Genomic DNA, 14113 nt, shown 5'->3' with positions numbered 1-14113 from the left:
GTACTAAGTTTGTTTTTTCACTGAATTTTTCTAATGCATGTGAGATTTTTTTTGGGCAAAGTCCCACTCACTTTGTCATCATTGAACACCTAATTTGGCAATTTTTTTTTTTTAAGATCTCTTGCCGTGGACGGAATGTTCCAGGGGTGTGTTTATCCTATCAACTTACAAAAAAGAAACATATTTCAACATCAGTCTTTGTTCTTCACACTGAAAGCTGAATGTCATGCTTTCTACAAATGTGGTGTTGCTATTATATGTTGGAATGATGTGTACTGACTTCTGCCTTTTAAAGCCTGTGTATTTTTAGGTATATATACAGAGAAACAACTTAGATGTTCTAAGTATTGTGCTTCTCAAATGCACTGTGAAAGCATATAATGGGTTGAGGAACAAAAAGTGTGTGGATTAACATTTATTTAACAGCTATTTAAATTAAGTTCTGATAAACTGCATATGAAATATAAATAAGAACATTCTGAAGTGGAGAAATAAGCTGTAGCTCTCGTGTATCATCTCCAGAACCCTGTGCTGAAAGTAAAATAGCTTAATCCACTGTGATTTAAAATATTACTAAAATATATAATAAAAGTAAGGTATAGAGGTATTTGTTGTGTTTTATGCTGTATTTAATGCTGTATTAGGTTTTGATGCTGCAGTACTTTCCATTTTCTCTAATAAATCCAGAATGTACATTCAGTGCTATATTGGATATTTGTTGCTTCTGCTTATGACCCTTTTACTATCAGAGTCAATGAAATGAATCACTTGCAGAAGACACCCTAGGGACAAGTTCTCTATTAAGACGACTTAACAGGTCTTTCATGTCTCCAGGTTGTACAATAAGAACAAGTCTAAAGTCATCTTGGGTGGAATTTCTGGATGCAAAGGATGTCTGAAATGTCTTTGGTAATTTTTTTCTGTTGAATTTAACGATTTAGTGTGTTGTAACTATGAAAGAGAGAAAAATATTTGCAATTATTCTAATAAACACTTACAGAATTGATGCCTGTAACAGAAGCATGTGGATTAAATTAGTTTTATCTTCAAATTGCTGGTAGTTTATTAGGTGTGTATATACAATTACATCTCTCCAGAACTCAGTTTTTTGTGCTCATGCATCAAAAATTATGTTTGTCTGAAATGGAAACTATTAATCCATTAAGGTTTTTATCAATGATACACAGCTATAATAAGTTTTTTCTGTGTCTTTCCTAATTGCACTGTTCTGTAAATTTCCTGAATACACGAATGTGTCTCGCTTTCCCAAAACAAGTGGAATGACTTAATATCTGCAGTATTTCCTCGCGGGAGTAATCCATCCCTACAAAGTAATTTAATTGGAGTTGATTGAACAGGTTACAGAAGTTAGATATTGCTTTTAAAGGCCTTAGCTATTTTCAGACTAGCCTTGCAATGTTTTGTTTTCTTGCAGCACACCCCAAATATAAATTATATTTGGACAAGGAGGGCACAATAAATATGTGCTAGAAACGCTTGAATCAGTAACTGTTATAGCTGTGGTTTTTTTGGATTACGAAAAGCACATCTGTCCATGTAGAGATACAGTTTACTTTGCCAAAAAGGAAGTACTACAGGCATTTCTGGAGCGCGATCCAGTTGTGAACAATATTCAGCATTATTACAGTGTAGTTTATGATGGGAAGTAATGAAGAAAATACCATTTTACAGTGCTTCAGTTACAAGTGATGCTTTCGGTTGTTTGTAGCTGAGAGGAACAGGACAGATAGGAAGGAAAATACAACAAAAGGTAAAAATGAAATGTAGTTAACTTTTTTCTGAAAGGGAGGGAAAAAATAACTGAAAATATTACAAATACATTTCTGAGGTCTTTTCCTGGAAAAAACTGCTCTAGCAGGCACAAGTCTGACATGTTTGTCAATAGAAGACAGCTGAGTTAGTGTGGCTGTCAAGAGAAGAGAAGACAGTATATATTTTATCTTCAAGAAGAAACACTGTCCTTTGGAACAACTGTAAGAGGATCGATATCAAGCAGTAAGGGCCTTTTTTTCTGCTTTACTCAACTTTTTTTTTTTTTTGCACACTGAGAGAATCTATGCTGTGAGAGAGCAAAGTTCTAATCATTGCAGAAATGGCAAACTGAGATTTTAAACTGGTGGCCTCCAGGTTTTTTTTGTGACTTGCTGATTCAGTTTCCCTTGTTGTCAATGTGAGTATTATCAGACTAATATTTGAATGTGAATGTTTCTTTAAGGTTTTTTAATGTATAGGCATCTGAAGTTCAAAGTTTCACCATCTTTGAAAAAATAATTTTAACTATGTCTGTGGGGATAATTATATCTGAATACAATGTCTTTGCTGCTCTTATGTAAATACATTTAAAGAAAAGAAGTAAGAACTTAATGTTTGACTTTGCTGTGTTCAAATCAATCCTAGTATATAGGCACTGGTACAATGTTTGTATTTTTTATTGTATTTTTGACGTTTTAGGCCTTTATAAAGTGACTAATTTTATTTTAATTTATATTAATCTTTTTAGGGACTTTAGTGCCTGACCCAATTAAGGGCTGGGAAAAAGGTATCATCTTCAGTCCAAACCACGACATTAGGTTGTTACTGTTAAACTGGAGTAAATGTATTAGGAGGAGACATCAAGGTATCACAGATTAGAGGAAGACTGGCTGTGACATTCCTCAGAGCGCTTTTTACTGGATGATGTAAAACTAGGGAGTCCTGAGTTGCTTGTACTCATGTCTCTCTTGATTATTTTTTCCCTTTGATTTTTTTTTCTTCAGACTAAAACCTTTAAAACAGTTGGACAGTAATTTGAGTGTAAATTATTCTAAATCAGGGGCATACAGGCACAATCACTTGATCTTGTTACACATGGTGCACAATTTTAAGTTTGCGTAATAAACGTGAGATCACCTGAAAATCCACTATACCGAACATACTAGTGTGGAAGTCTGCCTCATGGTGGAAAAAGGATCGGTGAGTTTTCATAAATGAGTACAGTTGTTTTCCCTCTAAGATTTTACTTTGTGAGGTTTCATGTAGATTTTAGTACTGAAAACTAGAAGTGGTGCAAGTTATTTGAGATTTGTAGTTGTGTTGTGGTTTTTTTTTTTCCTAAAGGTGGGAATACTTTATCAGTTACAATTTTGGATCCCAACGAAACAAGTCTTTGTCATGTTTCTGGAAAAATCTGCAGTTTGCCCAGTGACCTGCTCACATTTGCACCTTGAGTTTGTGAGGCTGCTGTTCAGCAGCATTACAGCAGGGTGTTGTTGGGGAGGCAAAGCGTTACTCGTTTCAGTAGACTGAAGACGAACGTTTCAGCATGACCACAGGAAATTTGCTATGTGCAGAATAGCACCATGACATTCCCCCTTTTCCCCATTGCCTAGCACAGATCCATCCTCTCAAGCCTCCACTTTGCAGAGAAAGGGCCTTCATTGCCCATCCATGGCTTTGCTGCCTGTTCCTGAAGCAGCTCTGTTCCTCGACTGGTTTCCTAGGAGGTCTATAACAAGGTGTACAGTGTTTTTCAAGCCCCTCACCTTCTTTGGATTTGGCTTTGGCTTTATTTAGTCCTCTGGAGACCGCAGCTGCCTCACTTGCTTGAATTGTCCTCTGGCGAGGCTCTAGCATAGCTGGCATCAAGCAGTTCCTTAATTTTTTGGCAACAACTTGACAAGAGACATTACACAAATTTTTCAAGAAATTATATTACTTGAGTATCATTATTAAAGCTCTTACCTCCTAAAACCATAGGAACATGCCTTATACTTCTGTGTATTATGGTTCTAGAAACTGGCAGATCTTACCTTTTCATTAACCTCTTGCAAGGAATGTGATGTAGGTACGTAAGGTGCGCGTATTGATGAGATGGCAGATGCTGGGAGGAAATCTGTCATAAATACTTAGAAAAACTTGGAACAAGTTTACTCTGAACAAATCAAACTATAACCTCTTCTCTTTGATTAGTTAGATTGAGATGCTTTTTCCCCCCTCTCTTCTGTTAAGAATATTTTCCAGTTTTTTATTGTCCCAGTGTATTTTCTAATGAACCTTCTTTTTCAACAGTCTTACTGAGGCATAGGCTCTAGCTCTCTACCAGTCTAGCAATGATGATTCCACTGCTTACAGGCTCTTTTTGTTATTTTCTACATCTAATGTTCATACACCAAAAGACTGCATTTTATACACAGTAAAGCTACATTAAAATGTATTTGTTATCTTATCAGTAGTAAGTGGATCATATAATTTTCAGGGGGAAAAAAAGTACAACCTCTTTAAAGGTATAAAAAGGTCCCTTTGGTAGATCTATGGGAACAACAAATTATCAGAGTGTGCTCTGAAATAAAAGTGCTTCACAACAATAGACTTCTGAATTTCATGGAGACATTCCCGGAGGATTAGCCTCAAGGGCTTCAGTTAAATTTGTACAGCTCCAACTATAATCTGTTTGAGATATAAAGACCATATAAATGTTGTCATAATGTCAAAAATTAAGAATTCTGAAACTGGTCCATGCCTCTTTGGAAGGCAGAGCAGATCTGAAGTAATAGCTCACTTTGGGTATACAAAACTCCATAGATTATTTTGACATAAAAGAAAATTACGTATATCACTTCCCAGAGTTTTCGTAGTGTTTACCAAAATGACAAGCGGTATAGTCAGCATAATTCCTAGACATTGTCTAAGCAAATTGTAGGCTGTATTAAGTTACATTAGTCTGGGCTGTGCACTTGGACTCCTGCAACTTCTGGTCAACCAGCAGTCCTTTTGCCTACCTGTAGCAATAAATGGGAAGTTGTTTAATAGCTAAAAACTTGGTTCTGTTTTGTGTGTCAGGGTGTCAAAGAGCAGGATTTTTGAGCCATTTTGCCTTATGCTTATCTGCCAGTTAATTCTTACGGCTCTTCCCTGGTTACCTCAGGTGCAACCTCAGAGCAATAAAGCTACTCTGCTTCGGATTCTGCTAGGTATAATTTTTATTGTAAGGATTATAATAAGACTGCTTCAGATGTGTTGATTACCTTATCAAGCTTATTTTATGTCTTAAAACCATGAGAGATGCTTTCTTATATATTTGTGTTGTGGCTTAACTCCAGTTGGCAACTAGGACCATGCAGCTGTTCGCTCACTTCCCCCAACCCCAGTAGGGTAAGGAGAAGAGGAAGAAAAAGGAGGAAAAAAAACCCCAAACCCTCATGGGCTGAGATAAAGACAGCAATGGAAGAGGAAAATAACAATAATATTGGTAAAAGAATACACAAAATAAAGTGATGCAATACAATTGCTCTCACTGCTGGATGATCAATTGCCCAGCCAGTCCCAAGCAGCGATCGCAGATTCCTGCCCACTGGGCAGCCCCCATATATAATACTGAGCATGACGTCTATGGTATGGAATATCCCTTTGGCCAGCTTGTCCTGTCTATGGGAAGCTGAAAAAGTCCTTACTTAATATAAACATTACTTAGCAACAACTAAAATAATGTGTTATCAACATTATTCTTGTATTAAATCCAAAACACAACAGCTACTAGGAAGAAAATTAAATCCCAGCTGAAACCAGGACAATTTATTATATATTTGAGGATTAAACCAAAAAATATTGTATGTGGAGGAGGGGAGGTTGGCGGTTTGTAGCTATAGGAAATCCTTTCTGTTTTCCGCTGTATGTACTTACTTAGAATCTATACAATGTATTTTCTTTATTGCTGTTCTTGGAACAAAAGACCTTTGTGTAAACTTTGTTTTACTACGTAAGTAAAAAGTTTGGAGCAGATGAATTAAATGAACGCCAACGTTTTCTCATTGTATTTTGTAGCTTGTGGCTCCAAGTTATTTTGGAATCGTGAATTGTTCATTCTAATTTATCTTTCAGAGTAAGCAGAATGACAGTTCAAATCTAATATACAGATCCTTCTCTTAAGCAAATATTTTCAGAGAAGAACAGCCTTCGGTGCTTTATATTCCAATATTCAGTAATAACCAATGTTCAATATTCCCTGTAATTCTTTAAATCACTTTTCCATATTTATTAGTTTCTTCCTGAAATTTTTCTAAACAGTTGTGTTTATCCTGATTATTTGCTCTTGCTATTTTCATATCTGAATGTTGAAAGTTGACTTTAGATAAAAGCTTTTTCAGAAATACCATTTTTGCTGAGTCTTTTCGGGTATGTTATATTTTAAAGAAGGTTTTGAGTAATGATTTCCAAAACCAGTAATAAGAACAGCTGTAGCCTTTAAAACTTTAAACAAAAAGGGTTTTTTAAGGGACAGTGTTTGATGGAAAGCTAAGCACAATGCGCAAACTAATAATTGATATAATATAGAGAGTCTAGATTTTTCATCCTTGTAGTTCATCTATTGTTGTCTACTTTCAGCTGTAAAAAATTCTGAGAAATTCATCTTTAACTTCTTTCCTGTTTTTTTAACCTCAATAATCGTAAAGTAGCATCAGAGTGAGAACTGTCTAGATTAATTGCTGCACATGTCTTTTAATATAGGAATTTTACAGTTACAGTTATGTTTTATATGGATGCTTTATGCTTATCTTTTGTCCATTTAAAAAACTTGAAGGCAATTAATGATCTCACTGTAGGAAAGTCTGTTTCTGAAATTCATTATAAGTTTGACTTCGGTATAAATTTCAGTTTTGCAATGGAAGTAGAGAACTTCACCTTTAATTCTGTATTAATTATTTGAGTCTTTCTATTAAGTGATGCAGTACCTCAAATGTTCACATATTTCCGTAATGGTTGTCCAGGTGTATTTACAGGTTAATGTAGAGTTTAAAACTACCCTGCCTAGTACTAAAGAGATTAATAATTGTTCTTCAAATAATTTCTGGAAGCTGTATTTCTGTTCCTGAAAACAAACTTGGTTGAAAAATTAAGCTTTTAAGGGAATTGATCATGGAAGGAAACAATACTTTAGTAGAAATTGAATATTGACATGAAAAGCAGCCATGTAAGTGTTTTGCTTTTGGTTTTAGATACTTTGGTTTCTGTCCCATCTTTGAGTAGCACCTGTAAATCTAGAAACAATAATATGTTTGAATGAGTGTGTGAATCAACTGGTCTAATGCCAGAATTAGAATGCCTGTGGATTTAAATAGCCAGTAAGTTTTTTTTTTTTTTTTAAAGTGCCTGTTGCATAAAGCCAGTAGCAAATGATGATCAGAGGGCTAGAGTGCCTATGCCATGAGGACAGGCTGAGAGAGTTGGGGTTTTCCAGCCTGGAGAAGAGAAGGGTCCGAGGAGACCTTATAGCGGTCTTCCAGTACCTAAAGGGGGCCTACAGGAAAGATGGGGAGGGGACTTTATAAGGGAATGTAGTGATAGGACACGGGGTAACAGTTTTAAACTGAAAGAGGGTAGATTTAGATTGGATATCAGGAAGAAATTCTTTCTTGTGAGGGTGGTGAGACACTGGCACAGGTTGCCCAGAGAAGCTGTGGATGCCCCATCCCTGGAAGTGTTCAAGGCCAGGCTGGATGGGGCTTTGAGCAGCCTGGTCTAGTGGGAGGTGTCCCTGCCCATGGCAGGGGGGTTGGAACTAGATGATCTTTAAGGTCCCTTCCAGCCTGAACCATACTATGATTCTGTGAAATTTATAATGAAGATATTTGATGATTTAGACCCTTTATGCACATGTATATTAAAAGTAAAAACCAGGTTATTTTAGATTAACATGTTAATAGCTGATCAGTAATATGTATCTTCAGTCTGCTTTTAGATGATGACAAACATAAGGTGAGTTAGTTGAGAATCTTATTTCCATTACTTCTCAATTTTTAATTGAATATTCCATCATTCAGGTCATATTTTGTCAGTTTAACTGCTTTTTAAAGTAACATTTGATCGACATGTGACAATTGTCCTTATTACTGTGTGGTGTCGTCCACAAGCAGGATGTGTGCACAAACAGAATGTGGTTTGAGCAAAGGCAGCTTGCAAAATTGGAATAGGAGTATTTTATAATGCAATTAAATATTAACCTTTTTTTCACTTTGTATATATTACCATTATTATATGCATCTTATCCAGTTTTATTGGCAAATAGGATTTCAAAAAGTAATGTATTGTTTAAAAATTATCAATTTTGGCATGTGGACATTAATTTTTTACAGTTAAGAGATAATTCTCTATTCCATCCTTCCTTTATCTTTAGATAATAACTGGTGTTTCTGCAAAACTCAGGTACAAAGAGTATGACTTCGAAAACTGTTACATAAAGGTAGAGAACAGCTAAATAGCATTAATTTAAAAAGTTTTACTTCATCACAACTCCCTTTGTTTTGCATAGAGTATTTGTTACATTTGATGGAAGTCAAGTTTGAAAGGGATTATTTTTTGTAAATACACTTTTAATAATGTAAAACCTTACGTTCACAGCATTTTCTTTAATTTTCGCATGCCACATTACATCACTATGGCTATTGATGTTCGCTTAGCTATGATAATAATATGTTGTGTAGGGAAACAAATACTGCTGCAAAATGCTTTCTTTTTTTAATCATCCAGGAAGCCGAGTACCAAGGACTTACAGTTAATTATTTTTAATAAAATGTTAAAATATCAATAGTTGCTATTGCTCTTGAGATGCTGAAAAGATGCATTTAGTTTAGTATTATCTATTTAATTTTGATAGAATGACAATCTAGAAGGAAGTTTCTTTGTAATTGAGACGCCCAACAATAGTTCTTATAATTGGTTTTAGGCATGGCTTTTAGCGTATAATAGGGGTCAGATATTGATCTCAGTAAAATAAAACTTTCTATGGGGATCATTAAATCATTTATTCTGTGCTGGCATTGGTGTAAGTTATTACTTAACTTGTCATTGTTATAGCCAAAATTTCCTTTGAAATCATTTACTGCTCTATGGGATTTTTAACTGTGCTAATTAATATGATTATTGGTTACTTCCTAGTCATTAAATACCTAGGATGACTTTTGGGATCTCGTGCCTTTGTCCATTAATCTGTCATTTACAGTAATAATATCCAAGATGTCAGTATCAATTCAACCTTTATAGACTCACTATTATTAATTTATGCCATAGCTATTTCAGTCCTTAGGATATGCAGTAAAAAGTATCCTAACTCCTGTGATCAAAAATTGCAGGCTGGATCTCTAGGCACCCCTTTGTTTTCAGCATTATAGGATGTTTTGTCGGTTCTTACTTTTCTGTTGTTTATTTCTGTGTTGTCAAATTTGATATTTTTAATAAGCAATAGAATATTAAGAACTAGAATTGAACGAGTGATTCACTTTTGGCACAGTGGCAGATGCTTTGCTGCTTTCTGAACCCACTGTGTTTCCACCAAGCACTTCTCCAGCTTAATGCACCATGGCAAAAATGGCAGTCTAATGTCAAAGAAAAAGCAAAGAAACAGTGGTTTCATCCATTGCCAAGTCTGACCAACATAATTTCTAGACTTGCATATATAGCTTGTGTTGTAACACTAGATAACTCCTTGTACGTAGGTAGAAATCAAAATGAAATGTGTCAAGAAGTATTTATTTTAAAAGGACGCATTTTAAAAAGTTGATTGTTGTACTTCCTGATAAAAATGTTTCATTTAAACTACCAGTAAGTGCAACTTCTAAATGATTTGAAATACTTTTCCAGACTTGGCTTAAATGGTCTGAGGTTGTGATGTTTGCCTTATACAGAAGTCAAAGATATCCTTGATATTTAAAAGTAAAGCAGTGGTCCATAGTATTGGAGTGGTGTTTGGGTCTTTAGTTGTTGTAAAGTAAACAAATTATCAAAGTGTGTATATTTCCAAGCTTAGTATTTCCATTTCCTTAAAATGCATCTTCTGGCTAACTGTAATACTTGAAAATCATGTACTCATATAAAATTTCATTTATTTCTATTAAAAAAAGTAATCATATCTTAGATTTAAAATATGTTCTCAAGGTTGATTACTGCCTAGTTGTATTTTTTTCAGGGAATGTACATCTAATGGGGAGTGAACATTTGTTTATTTAGTTGTAATTTTTTTTTTCTAAAATACGTTAATATTTTTGGAGTTTATAAATACCCCAAATACCTGTCATTCTGTATGGATTCTTGCAGATAGATTTCAAATCATCAGGTAACAAACTGATGCTTCAGGGAGCGAACCTTAGTTTCAAGTGATTCAAGGAATTGCTCCCAGTGGTAACTGATGGTGAAGTGCTCTCGTCACCAGTGCAAATGCAGACAAGTTTAGAGAAGTCATTTGGGGGAATGCATTTCCATCCAGAAGACATGGCGATGTGAAGAAAATATTGAGGACGCGGAGAGGGATTTTTTTTGTTGTTGGGTAGCTAGTACTTGCCATTTGATTTTCCTCGGTTACAGGATAACAGAGATATAATTTAGGATGATCTGGGATTTAATGAATGAGTGTACTGAATTTTACCTTGCAGGCATCTCACTTTTCCTTAGTTCACTCCAATACAATAACCTGGTTGTGTGTAGCCCATTTAAATGTTATATTTTTGAAGTTTCTAGCATAGCAGTCCATTAGCTCCCTGTCGGGACAGTTAGAAAAACAGAATGTGGGACTATGCTGATGGGGGAGTGTGACGGGGACCTTTCTGTGGGTGGCCTAGAGCTTCTCTGAGCAGCTTGGGGTGACTCATGGTGGACTTGGTGAAGTTAAAGAAGATCAGATCTTCTGTTTTCTGTTGCAGCAGAAAACAGGAGATGCAGATCCAGTGTTGGCATGCAGGGAGACAGAAGGAAGACAAACAGCTTTGTGATACAACTGATGAGTGAACTTCCAACAAGCTCCAGTTTGTGGTGGAGAAAGACTGACTCTGCAACTCTCTTCTGCAAAGCAGAATTAGCTGCCTCTTGTCATGCCCCCTGTGACTTGCTTCCCAAACCCAGAGTATGCCCTCTGGAAGAAAGAGGCTGGAGACTTAGATCTGAGCATCTTAAACTATAAAATATATCTGCATGTGAGGTGAAATGGATGGGGTCAAGCACTTCTGCACTTGCATACTGCTAATATTTACTTAAGGCAAGAGCTGGATCCTATTAAAACAACTGGAAGCGGAGAGTTTTTTTTCAATCGGGAATTTTGTTAATCATCCAGAATGGAAATTCTTGCAAAAATGGAGAGCAAGCTTTATAAAATCTTTAGCCATCCATTTTCTAATTTTTTTTTGCACAATGGGCATTTTATAGCAAAATAATAGTTCAAAATTAAGGTCCTTAATTAACAAGTGAAGAACTGACCGAATGCTGCCAACAACAACTGGATCACTAATATTTTAGGCCATCTGTTGTAGGCTTGTCAGATAATTCAGAATTCAACATTTTACTCCGTTTATACAGATAATTTTCATCTAGGTCTTGACACAGAGAACCTAACAACATCAATCTAGATATGCAACACTGTCAGATAAAACAAAAGCACATGTTGTACTTTTGGTTTGTTTTAAGACTTGATTTTTCAGAGGGCAGTTTTTCATTTGTTTTTGAACTGTAATATAATTGCAAATATGCACATCTTGGAGTTTTGAACCCCTGATGTTATTTGTTCAAGCAAAAGAGATTTACATTTTTAAGTCTAATTATGTGTAGGGAGAGCTGTTCTTCAATTATATTGAAAATATTCAGGAAAAGCTTGCAGGGTCTTTATGTTTTGTGGGCAGTCTTTGAACTACTTCTGGAGAAATGATACCAGCAGTCAAAGCAAGATTAACATTTATGTATCCTTCATAGAAATTAGTCCCCCAGTTCCCATGTTTTTCCATATATGCAGATTTCATAACTATTAAGTTTAATATAGTTTTACCGGATTTTAAGTTCCTTTATGTACAATAAATTAAAACATAAAGATCATAATGTTTATCATGAGACCATAAGATGGACTCCACACTATTGGTGCTTTACATATGAAAATCCTATGGTCATGTTGTAGACCACTGTTTGTTTTTGGTTTCAAGTCTATTTGTTTTAAGAGGGTTTTAAAAACAAAAAATGATTTTGTTGACTACTTGCTTTGTCTTTCGTCTCTCTCAGTGAAATACAGTAATTGATCACAATACAGGTAAAGTTGTGGTGAGGTGAATGAAAAGTGGCAGCGGCATGTGAGCAGTTATACTGAAAATGGATTTGAAACAATAAGCTAACAATATCAATGATGAGAAACGTGTTATTTTATGAATATTTCATAAAATTGCATAGATGTCATGCTAAAATAGGGCTCAACAATTTCGCAAACTAAATCCATTAGAAAATAGTACAACAATATATCATTTATTCCCTACTTTTTGAGAGGCAAAGCTGGAAGTGCATCAGTTTTCAGCAGCTCAACCAACTGAAAAAACAAAGTTATAGCTACATATATTTGTAAACCTTTTGTTTGTTCCTTATAGTTAAGTATACTTTCTTACTGGCCTCTTAATTGCAGCAAATAAGAGGATGAGAAAGTTAGTGAGGCAATCTGTCTAGTGTTCCTTTATGAAACACCTGTAAAATGTACTGGATGTCTCTGATAAAAGATGAAAAAATTTTGGTACTTTTGCTTCTCTTGAGATTGTAGGATTTATTGACAGTTATTTCACTACTTATTGCTTCTAGCAGGTAAAAGCAGAATATTTCAGTGAAAGGCTTTAAGGCCTAAGCCTCTATTCTGATGTTTTTGTGTTTTATTTAAAGGTCTTTTTTTGAGTCATCTCTTACAGGACTTTTCCTGGTTTGTTTTTTTTTTTTTTTTGCATTGCTGCAGTTATAACCATATTACAGATATGGTTTAGTAAAGTCACCACAAGCCGTCTTCGGCCATGGATTTGTGTTACAATGCTCTTCACGCTTGGTCTGCTGCCTGTTGACCTCTTACGTATTTGAGTTGCTCAGATCATTTTGGCCCTAATGACAAAACTCCATGAAAGTTGGGGTTAGGCAACTTGGAGCTCTCTGTAAAGGGATGACAGATACTCTTCCCCACATAGAACGGGTCAGCACTTCATGCACTGTAGAATATATTTTCAGAGTTAGAAAGTAATTTTTTCCTTCTTCCTGTAGAGCATTACAATTAATTACTATGCAAACTGGTGAGGAAAATATCTTGTTTCTTAGTAAAAGTGTAATGCTAGCATCTCCTAGTGTTTGTTTTTGAAGGAGCATTGGGACTGTCTCCTCTGATGTTTGTTTTGAATTTGGTATTTAGAAAAGCTGCATTTGGTTTTTGTCTCCTTTGTTTTCTGAAGACAGGACAATATTGTCTAGCTATTTAGGTTCCAATATTAAGCTTTGAAACAGTTTGAGTATTTTAGTGGAGATGCTAATGCTGTGAAAGTAAAGGAGAAAAGGCAATTGGTAACCATTTCTGAATCACATTAATTCAGGCTTCCATATTTAAAAGGAGAACCAGAGTTTCATGTGGTTCTTACCTCTCAACTCAGAGAACTGAGTTGATAATCTGGGCAGGCTGCTGGGTTTAGGAGCTTTGTTTTCCCAGTGGTGTAGCTAAAAACCATGATGGAGCAAGGAGGAGTAAGCAATAGCCTGCAGAGAGTTCAGGAGTCATTTTGAGGAGGAGGTGAGGAAGTTGTAGCGAGGAGAAGAAAGGACAGCAAGTATTGTGAAGCTCCAAAAATAAGGAAAATGTGAAATACTTGGGGTTTCCCAGCTATGAAAGCAGATCCCAAGAGCAGTTTTTTGCACAGTGGTCCCTGCAGGTCTTCTGACAAACACCCTGTACGAGTAGTACTTTTGGAGTAGTTGGCCTGCAGAAGAGTTATGAACAACTTGGACTACTGCTAATCAGAAGTAGCATAGTGAGTCTTACATTGAACAAATCTGTGTTTTTCGTCCTGGATGCAATACTGCAAAACTCTTGCTTTTTCCTCCAGGTGCTCTGATTCCAACCAACTGTCATTCATTTGACATTACTGGAGGAGCTCACAGTACACCAGAAATCAATGGGAAGTTAATCTAATTTATGTAAATTTTTGTCTAGACCTTTTTAAAAGTCAGTGTTATGGCAGAGTGTGCCTTGGACAACTGCATAGGGTACTACTGAGGGACCTGCTGATGGGTGGTAAGTGATCTTGGTGACAGTGTGGCATTCTTGTAGACAAGAAATGTCATGCTTCTCTCTGAC

At 35.7% G+C, this 14113-nt stretch overlaps 1 protein-coding gene across 1 annotated transcript in view; it reads left to right on the top strand.

Annotated features, from left to right (window-relative positions):
* Positions 1–14113, top strand: part of CTBP1 (C-terminal binding protein 1) — a 249744-nt gene that overhangs the window by 30074 nt on the left and 205557 nt on the right. The window lies entirely within an intron of this gene.

Source organism: Chroicocephalus ridibundus, chromosome 5 (assembly GCF_963924245.1).
Source record: "Chroicocephalus ridibundus chromosome 5, bChrRid1.1, whole genome shotgun sequence".
Taxonomy (NCBI): domain Eukaryota; kingdom Metazoa; phylum Chordata; class Aves; order Charadriiformes; family Laridae; genus Chroicocephalus; species Chroicocephalus ridibundus.
This window is presented reverse-complemented; position numbering and strand designations above follow the sequence as displayed.